The sequence below is a fragment of the Pinus tabuliformis genome, chromosome 1_2 (assembly GCF_031772625.1).
Source record: "Pinus tabuliformis cultivar Carrire ecotype Pingquan chromosome 1_2, CPIR1, whole genome shotgun sequence".
Classification (NCBI taxonomy): domain Eukaryota; kingdom Viridiplantae; phylum Streptophyta; class Pinopsida; order Pinales; family Pinaceae; genus Pinus; species Pinus tabuliformis.
This window is the reverse complement of record NC_142298.1, coordinates 1,022,445,096-1,022,455,644: the sequence shown is the minus strand read 5'-3', so window position 1 is coordinate 1,022,455,644 and position 10,549 is coordinate 1,022,445,096. Positions and strand designations below refer to the sequence as shown.

The 10,549-nt window shown below is 36.5% G+C and overlaps 1 pseudogene; it reads left to right on the top strand.

The window, feature by feature from the left end:
- The first annotated feature begins 230 nt into the window (after positions 1-230).
- LOC149209592 (uncharacterized) lies at positions 231-9,033 on the top strand (annotated as a pseudogene).
- Positions 9,034-10,549: the final 1,516 nt, after the last annotated feature.

Genomic DNA, 10,549 nt, shown 5'->3' with positions numbered 1-10,549 from the left:
TCCCACTGTGTGCTATGTGGCGGGGAGGAGGAATCCATCATGCATCTCTTTTGTGGCGGGGAGGAGGAATCCATCATGCATCTCTTTTGTCAATGCTCCTTCAGAGTGGATACATGGAAAGTTACCCTCAAGCCTATTCTTTAGTTAATTTTTATTCCTGAGGATTGGATCACAATGTTTGTCCTTTGGCTAACTCAATATTCTTCTTCCATGAATTCCCTCGCTAGGCGATGTTGGATGGTCGTTCCAAAATGCCTCTATTAGCCAGTTTCCAGCTCCAGACGTTGTCTCGTAAGGCACGGGGAATGGTTGAGGTGTGGATAAGAGTAGGTCGTAGGTTCGATCCTTAGGCCCCCTACGATTCAGGGTGTTCAGCTTCGACAAATGGAATCACTTCTGGAGAGGATGTTGTTGAGCCAGTTACTGCTTATCCGGCAGCTCCACTGTGAAAAATGCCACCAGGATGCCGGGATAATTTCCCACCCCCTAATTTCCCTTACACTTACCCTGTCTAAAAAACCAACCCCAGCCTCAGCTCAGGTTCCTTCCCGTCCTCGAAATTTTAATTATCCTCACCCTCCTCCAGTTCGGCAAGGGCTAACCAGCCATATATTGTGTATTAAATGCTGGCCCATCTATGTATGTCAAGCAAGTCATGGGGCACATACATAACTATGGAACGGGACTCCGGCAGCCACCTTGCGTTTCCGGTGACGAAAGCGGGACCCACCAACCGCGGGCCCGCCCCGTCTCGTTTTTTGACAACAACGACCTCCCCGCGCGCCAAAACGCTATAGACATATGTTCGAAATCGGTCTGCCTCTGCAACCTGGATTGACGCTGCGCAAGAGCGGGGGATCGTTCTGAACTTTCACTGGAGTCCTTGCTTTCCCAGCAACCATTGTAAGATGCCGTCTATCCATGATTTTGAAAACAAAAAAAGATTAGTATAACCTCGACATGAAGATTTGTAAGCTGAAATGTTACAACGCCGCTTCCTCTAAAAGATCCATTCCAGAACAGAGCGGTCTTTATAAAAAAAAGTTCTTGAATTCATAAACCTCGAAAAAGAAATTTCAAGTATAACAGAGGATTAAAAAAGTCAAAAAGATCAGCAGATTTAAAGAAGCTGGCAATCTCGAATCTTTAACTCAATAACAGTGGAGAGCGCGCTGAAGCTTACGTTTTTCAAAAAATCATCAAGAAAACCTTTCCCGAGAGTTCGTGCAATGAGTAGCTACAACTAAGAAAGAACATGCCTGTTGATGTATGAAATCAATTCCTGGCCTCCGAAACCACAGTAGCATTATATTCATTCTCCTGGGACTTCAAAAACTCCAGTTCAATGATTATCTCTATAATCTTTTTGCTGTTTGATAGTCCTTTATTGTCCATTACCTCAAGGTCTGTTTGCATCTATGAAAGAGTGGGCTCCAAATTTCTCTTTTCATCATTCCACAAATGTCCATGTTGTTCAATTTGTCTTAATAAATCCTGAATCATTTCCTTGGATTCATTCAACTGAATCATTCCTGCACAGAAGCATTTTTCACACCTTCCTCGCACAGACAGAAAACACCATGATTTTTTTTTTTAAATTTGAAACTAATCATTTCAATCAGTCTCCTCCAATAGCTCTATTCACGCTGGTATACAGCGTCCAAAACAACCCAAAATTTTATATCCAACCCTTAAAATCCACATTCATAAAATTTAACTAATCTATTTATTTGACACTAATCATTTAAATTGGTCTCCTCCAATAGCTCTATTCACATGACACACTGGTATACAAATATCAAACAACATTTCCATCCAGAAATTAACTCAAAATAGGATGAAATTGATTTTGTATCCTGGACTGCAGGTACACAGAAAGTGGATCTCATTTTGTCTGATTATTTCATAGACATAAAATAGCAACAATAATCTTTTCATATTGCATTCTTTTGAAAGAATGCCAATTAGACAAAGGATAACAATTTGACCTGGAAGAATAACTACTCTAGATATGAAAGTTTGCATGACAAGACTGCCAGCACTAGTACTTGCAGAGCAGCATTAGTCCATTAGTTCCTCACAGTAGTAACATATTATTTAAGCATGGCAACCACTTGAGGAGAAACTTCAGTAATAGGGTTGTGTCTTCAGAATATATACCCATGTCATGATGCATATTTATCACACAACAAGCTTCAACAGTCAACCCTGCACATCAATTGCTGCAATATATAGCACCAACTATCAAAAAAATAGGCGTTTTTGGCCTAAGCAGCCCAGACATTTCAATGTGCTGGATCCATTGGTTAAGGAGGTGATACTGATATTTCCTTCACCTATGTGACCTATTTTACGTTTTGATCCATGTGGCATTCACCCCTTTAGGCTTTGGTAGAATAGCACTTATAAGACAAACCAATACCTATCACCCAAACCACTTAGCAGACATTTTTCCATTTCAGAGATGTGTCACTTTTAGGGTAATGTTCCACGTGCATAATTCCATCCAAACATCTGGTTCATGAAAATATGAAAAAGCCATGTTTGTGTGTCCATGGTCTGTGTGTATTGAAATGCTAGGAGTCTTGGTCCTTGGACTAACCCTCTTGTCACTAATGTAACCTCAAGGATGGTTTGAGGCTCCGCTGATTGCTGGATAGTGTAATCCTTAAGTGTGATGGGGCTTGCTGTAGGCAGCGTGTAGGTTATAAAAATATGCCTTTTAGATGCAAGATATCACAAAAAAAAAGAACAGACAATCAGATGGCTAAGTGTCCAAAAAGGTTGCAACAAACAGAAGGAAAATTTTGCATTACCACATACCTGAGTGGTTTCACAAAGTGAGGAAGAAGAGTCTGGTGGGAAAAATCAAAATACCTAGGAAATGAGCTAGTTAGCTCTTCTACAACAGCATCGATTGAAATCCAGAGGGAAGAATCACCATGGAAGCAAAAGATCTAGGAAAACAAGAGACTACTGAAGAAAGCAATCCAGATGTAATCAGACCATAAATACCTTTGTCAAATTCTCAGATACAATATGAGGAAAAGCTTCAGGCCTTGCAAATTTGGAAAACATTGTTAATAAAAGAGCCAATCAAAGAACATGAACAATTTAATCAATGAAGTTTCCACCCACAAGCTAAAGCCAAAATCCAGGATTGTCTTCATCATTTTTTATAAGCTTTTTCAAAATTTCTAAGTAATGAACAACCTCTGGTGGGGATCATGACCTAGGAGGGTTTGTTGGTAGTCCTGTCGAATTTATTCCTGATTTCATTGTTATTGTGTTTTGCATGCTTTAGATCTGCTGGTCTTACTGTGCATTTAGTTCAAGTGTCAGTAGGTATGCCTTTCCAATCAGCTGCCCGGCCCTTGAGATGACCTTGGAGAAGATGGGCACCCAAGAAGGCCTGCAACTTTGTCCCCAAGGTTACTGCAAGGCCATATTTTGGTTTGCATTGTTCATCCTCAAGTTAAAATTTCTTCTGATGAATATAAGGATACTTTATGAAGCAGGCAGCCATAACCTTGTTGAAGAGTTTGTCAGTTGTAACCCCTCTAAGAACATGATCTGGGCCTGGATTATAGAAGCCCAGGATCCATTTGGCTGGCATTTCCCAAGCATGAGAAAACCAACAGGGGGGTTTTTATGTTTAGGTTTCTAATGAATTAACAAAAGTTGTGAGTATCATGCAGTGCAAGGCTGCAAGACCTGGATCTGTAGGAATAACCGAGTTATCAATTTGACCAACCTGTTTCTATTGTCAAATCCTGAATACCATATTAAAGACTGCATCCTTACGGTTAAGTTGCAGACTATAGTTCCTGAACCTCAAGCTCTTTAGTAGGCCCCTCTGAAATGGGTTAATTTAGCATTCTGTGAAATTAATCAATTAACAGATTTTAATCCATCTTTTCAATAATAATAACTTTTCAACTGGCCTAAGCTGCCTAATTTATTTGTCTTTCTCAAAACTGAATTAGATCCAATAATATTGGAGCTAATTTTGCAAGTATACTTGCAATATAGTTTGAGAATAGTTATTTGTTTTTGTTTTTTTTCTTATATTTAGGCGATGGAATTTGGGCAAAAAAGATTTCAAGAAATCTTTGTGTAGCAGTGTTTAAATCATGTTTTTGATAATGGAAATGAATTCAGTATCTTTTTTATGATGGAAATGAATTCAGCGTTATCAAAAACCTCTGAAACACAATTTGATAACCTGAATTTATAAAAATCCGTAACAAATTTTATCAAAATATTGAAATTTTCAGGACCAAAACAATCTGACTACTATTTCCAGTGGTTTCCAGTGGTGGAGATGTAGAATGTAGAATGTAAAAATATCTTATTAAAAATTTGCATACTTATATGCTTCGACATAAGAAATTCCAATTCTCCTTTTTCAGGTTTAAAATGGTATTTTGTATACTCATTTGTGTTCAGTAATTTTATCAGTTACAGTATTTTATTGACATTTTCTTACTATTTTTGGAAATGCATTGACATGTGACCAACTGACATTGACAAAATGCAGATCATCCGGTTTTTCCAAATATGAATAGCTTTATGGGTATAACAGGAAACTTTATTTAAAATTTCAGTTTATTTTATTTAAAAGTTCAATTTTCATGTTCTTCAAAAGGTGGATATTTTATCTTGATGTTAGGGTTAGGTTTATTATATTAAAAGTATATATATATGACCTTTTCAATTTTATAAAGTATATATCTTTTATGCTTAATTTTGCTCCATTTAAATACTAGGTATTATGGATTATATGTGTTTTTGTTAATTTTATTTAGTGGTTAATGTATGGTATAATATTTCAGTGATAGTACATTTAGGTTTTGAAAGGAAAATATTTTCTTGATCTTTTAAATAATAGATTCCTCTCCAACAGACCCTTCAAAAAAACCCTTTTTATTCAACTAATTGAAATAGGTAAGTGTCTTTTGTCTAGTGTTTTCTGAGATATTGAACTGAAGGGCGCAAATAAAGAGACTCTTGGACAAAAAAAAACAAAGTGACTGCATGTAAACCGCAAATAAAGAGACTCTTGGACAAAAAAAAACAAAGTGACTGCATGTAAAATGGCAATCAAATTGAGGAATCTCTTCATATTTTCTCATGTGGGCCTTCTTCAACTGATGAGCTAGTAGGAACTTTCTTGGCTCCAACTCCTTCAGAATAAGGGGTGGAGAATTATGTTTAGTGAACTAGTAGACCTCAAATCAAAATATCCATCTTGGTGATTTCTATGGAACAACTTCTTTGTTATTGTTTGCATGTAAGTCATGCATTTTCATAATGGATGAGACAGTTGGGCCAAAGTACTCAAGACCTCTATATGAGGAAATATGCATGCTTATTTCTTGCTACATGAGGGATGCACTTGGTTTTTATGACTAGGTTGGGCGGACTTCACCCTTCCAGGAAATGACTTCCTTCTATCACATTCCCAATGTTGAATTCCTCTGATACTACTCATGGAACTCTGGCTCCACCTTACAGTTGGAATTGTTTTTCTTCCCATAACTCTCTCTCAGGCTATAAATTCCAGTTTTCTCTTGTTTATGTCGAATACATTGTCTCTATATCATTGTTGTCTATCTCTTTTTGAGTGCTTGCTTGAATCAATGAGCTAATGTGGCTCATCTGGATTCCAAAATCATCCACTGACCTATTGTCTAAAGGGTCCTCTTTATTTTTCTTTTTTTCTCTGCTACTTGATCCTCTTTAGCCTTTTCGACATCGTCTGCTTCTAAAGAATCAACTCTTCTTCATAAGTCCTGCTTAGCATGTTTTTCTTCTTCTATATGCTTCAAATATAAATGAATGGCACTTGAGATAGGCTTATTGACATTTTCCAAATTCCATGATTTTTCACTGCACTTCTCATATTTATCAAGGAAACTGGATTCCGCACATTCAACATTTTGCCTTTTCAGGGCTTGTTGTAAGGTTGGCATCTTTTCTCCACCATGTCTCCTTTCTTATGTATGCTTGAATTTGATACAAACAATTTGCATTGGATCCTTTAATTGTGAACAATTAATCAATTTTCCCCTATTTATCTCATGTTGACTAGAAAAAATAGATTCTGCATATTCAGTGGTAGGTCTCCACCACACCTATTCCATATCTGATGGGTTCCATTTGATATGTTTCTTTTCATCTAGACAACTAAGCATATGAATGCTTGATAAGGGATCCTTTAATGCTAGAAAATTCAGAGATCCCTCCCCTCTTCTCTCATGTTCATTAGAAACAAAAGCTTCTTTAAATCCATATTGAGTTGCACTCTGGCCATCTTGCATGCTCGATGTATAATGTTCAACATGTTTCTTTCCCTTTGTATTATCAAGCTTTGCTTGAACGTTTGACATATGATCCTTGAGATATGAAAGAGTTATTTTCTCCTTCCATTTATCATGTTTAGGAGGAAACCTTATGTCCAAGAGCTGGTACTTTTCCTTCTAGACCCCAGTGGAACATGTAGGGATGATTTCCTCATGTTTCACTTTAGGAAAACTTATTTCCATATGCTCCTGCCTTTTCTTGTGAACAACAATTGGATGTGAAGGGCTAGTTTCTTAACATACCACTTTTGGAATAATGAAATTCAAATGTTGCACCTTTTCATTCAGAAGTTTCACTTCTGATCTAGAATGGCTTACCTTGTGAATTACATTTTATGAACATGAATACTTTCTTTATGCACCTTTTTCAATGTGTGCAAATTTTGTTTCCCCTTAAAATCAACACTATTAAAGAGGTAGCATTTGAAACTTGAAATTAAAATTAAATTCATACGGAGCTACAATAATATTCGCGCCGAACCACTAGTAGGTTAAGAATAATTAGTTCACCTCAGCAATTGATGTGCAGAGTTGACTGCTGAAGCTTGTTGTGTGATAAATATGCAGCAATTGATGTGCAGGGTTGACTGCTGAAGCTTGTTGTGTGATAAATATGCATCATGACATGGGTTTATATTCTGAAGACCCAACCCTATTACTGAAGTTTCTCCTCAAGTGGTTGCCATGCTTAAATAATATGTTACTACTGTGAGGAACTAATGGACTAATGCTGCTCTGCAAGTACTAGTGTTGGCAGTCTTGTTATGCAAATTTTCATATCTATAGTAGTTATTCTTCCAGGTCAAATTGTTATCCTTTGTCTAATTGGCATTCTTTCAAAAGAATGCAATATGAAAAGATTATTGTTGCTATTTTATGTCTACGAAATAATCAGACAAAATGAGATCCACTTTCTGTGTACCTGCAGTCCAGGATACAAAATCAATTTCATCCTATTTTGAGTTAATTTCTGGATGGAAATGTTGTTTGATATTTGTATACCAGTGTGTCATGTGAATAGAGCTATTGGAGGAGACCAATTTAAATGATTAGTGTCAAATAAATAGATTAGTTAAATTTTATGAATGTGGATTTTAAGGGTTGGATATAAAATTTTGGGTTGTTTTGGACGCTGTATACTAGCGTGAATAGAGCTATTGGAGGAGACTGATTGAAATGATTAGTTTCAAATTAAAAAAAAATTCATGGTGTTTTCTGTCTGTGCGAGGAAGGTGTGAAAAATGCCTCTGTGCAGGAAATGATTCAGTTGAATGAATCCAAGGAAATGATTCAGGATTTATTAAGACAAATTGAACAACATGGACATTTGTGGAATGATGAAAAGAGAAATTTGGAGCCCACTCTTTCACAGATGCAAACAGACCTTGAGGTAATGGACAATAAAGGACTATCAAACAGCAAAAAGATTATAGAGATAATCATTGAACTGGAGTTTTTGAAGTCCCAGGAGAATGAATATAATGCTACTCTAGTTTCGGAGGCCAGGAATTGATTTCATACATCAACATGCATGTTCTTTCTTAGTTGTAGCTGCTCATTGCACGAACTTTCTGGAAAGGTTTTCTTGATGATTTTTTGAAAAACGTAAGCTTCAGCGCGCTCTCCACTGTTATTGAGTTAAAGATTCGAGATTGCCAGCTTCTTTAAATCTGCTGATCTTTTTGACTTTTTTAATCCTCTGTTATACATGAAATTTCTTTTTCGAGGTTTATGAATTCAAGAACTTTTTTTTATAAAGACCGCTCTGTTCTGGAATGGATTTTTTAGAGGAAGCGGCGTTGTAACATTTCAGCTTACAAATCTTCATGTCGAGGTTATACTAATCTTTTTTTGTTTTCAAAATCATGGATAGACGGCATCTTACAATGGTTGCTGGGAAAGCAAGGACTCCAGTGAAAGTTCAGAACGATCCCCCGCTCTTGCGCAGCGTCAATCCGGGTTGCAGAGGCAGACCGATTTTGAACATATGTCTATAGCGTTTTGGCGCGCGGGGAGGTCGCTGTTGTAAAAAAAAAACGAGACGGGGCGGGCCCGCGGTTGGTGGGTCCCGCCTTCGTCACCGGAAACCCAAGGTGGCTGCCGGAGTCCCGTTCCATGGTTATGTATGTGCCCCATGACTTGCTTGACATACATAGATGGGCCAGCATTTAATACACAATATATGGCTGGTTAGCTCTCGGCAAAGGCTAACCAGCCATATATTGTGTATTAAATGCAACCAAGGGTTAACCAGCCATATATTGTGTATTAAATGCAACCAGCCATATATTGTGTATTAAATGCTGGCCCATCTATGTATGTCAAGCAAGTCATGGAGCGCATACATGGGCCAGCATTTAATACACAATATATGGCTGGTTAGCCCTTGCCCTCCAGTTCGTCTCCAATGGCAAGCCAACCAGTGCCGCCATTTATGGGTTCTTGGCCACTTGAGAATTACATAGGCTTGCTGGGATCGCGTCTTGTCGGAAACAACAACGCGGGTGCCGGACACCATACGGGTTTGGGGCTCGGACCGAGGGTTCTTGCGGGGGTCACGGCGAAAGGATTGATGTTCGGCCTCGACGGAATGGCGTTGCAGAACGGGTTGAGTGGATCCATTATGTCAAGTGATGAAGAATTTTCGTCAAGTGATGAAGAACGTTAGGGTTTTCAGAATGATGATCTTGAAGAATGGTGGGTCCCATCGTGAGGGAATGTTTACACCTAGTCAAAAATTATCTTTTTCCAATTTCATAACCAGTGATAACAAATGAATGCTTGTATACCATGTCAAATGCATTAATGTTTACATCAAAATTTCATTTTCTTCTTCCATGGATGCTTATGGAAAAATTTGATTTTATTCTTCCAAGTCGTTTCTTTGATAGAGTCCTTGTTATATTCATATGGATGAACGATAAATTGGGTGTCAAATGTGTATAATTGGAATACGTTTAATGATTAAGAACATATCTTTTTTTAAAAGAAATGAAATGATTAAATTCACTCATAATAAGTTGGTTGGTTTTGAATGCCATGTAAAATTCCTTATTTTAAAGAGGTCAAATGATTAAATCCCACCAATAATAATGTGGTTTGGTTGGTTTTGAATGCGATGTAAAATTCTTTATTTTAAAGAGGTCAAATGATTAAATCCCACTAATAATAGTGTGGTTTTGAATAGATGTAAAATATTTCATGGTTTTGAATAGATGTAAAATATTTCATTTTCTTCCAAAAAATAATTAGGTAATCATTAGGTAATAGTGGTGTTGAAACTATAATTATAGTATTCATTTAAAAAAAAATTTAATGATTTTATTAATAATAATATGATTTTGAATAAAACATAAAATAATAATAGTAATTTAATTTAAAAATTATAATTAAGTTAAACATCAAATTGATAGGTAGATATAAAATAATATAAATTTTTAATATAATAATTTAATTTTATGTTAATGAAAATATAAAATTAAATTTTTATCATAAATTTTTGAGAAGCATGGAAAATGAAAATATATTAAACCTAAAACTTCAACAATGATTATTAAAAATATTAATCATAAAGGGATTATCATTATGGATTTTAAATCATTGTAATGAAAGTTCTATTTCAGGGTGTCAAGTCCCACTAGCACAATCAGTTGAGGATGGGCCTCCTTAGCAAGGCGACCCAGGGTCAAACCTCAAGGGGGGTGGTTGTACCCTGTGTTAGGGGGAGGAGACATGCTAAAAAATCCCAGGTGACTTAGGGTGTAATTCCCAGGTGACTTTGATGGATTAGATGTCGGGGGAGGAGACATGCTAAAAAATTCAGTAAGCTTAGGGCTGGTGTGGCCCAAGTTGGGTGCGATTCCCATGTGACTTTGATGGATTAGATGCCCTTGGGTCACAAGTCAAGCATGGAGGATCACAGACAACTTGACAAAAAAAAAAGTCTCATTTCACGGTTGTTTTTATTTTATTTCCAAAATACAACTTAAATAATAAATTAAATATTTATATAATTATGAGTTATTCTTTAGGTAGAAGTATATTTATTTATTATTTCTATTTAGCATACATTTCTAATTTTGTAATTTAGTTGTTACAATATGATTTAGACATAAAATAATATTATTTCTCATCAATACTCAATCCATGGCTTAACCGCACTTATTGGTTTATGATCTCTATTG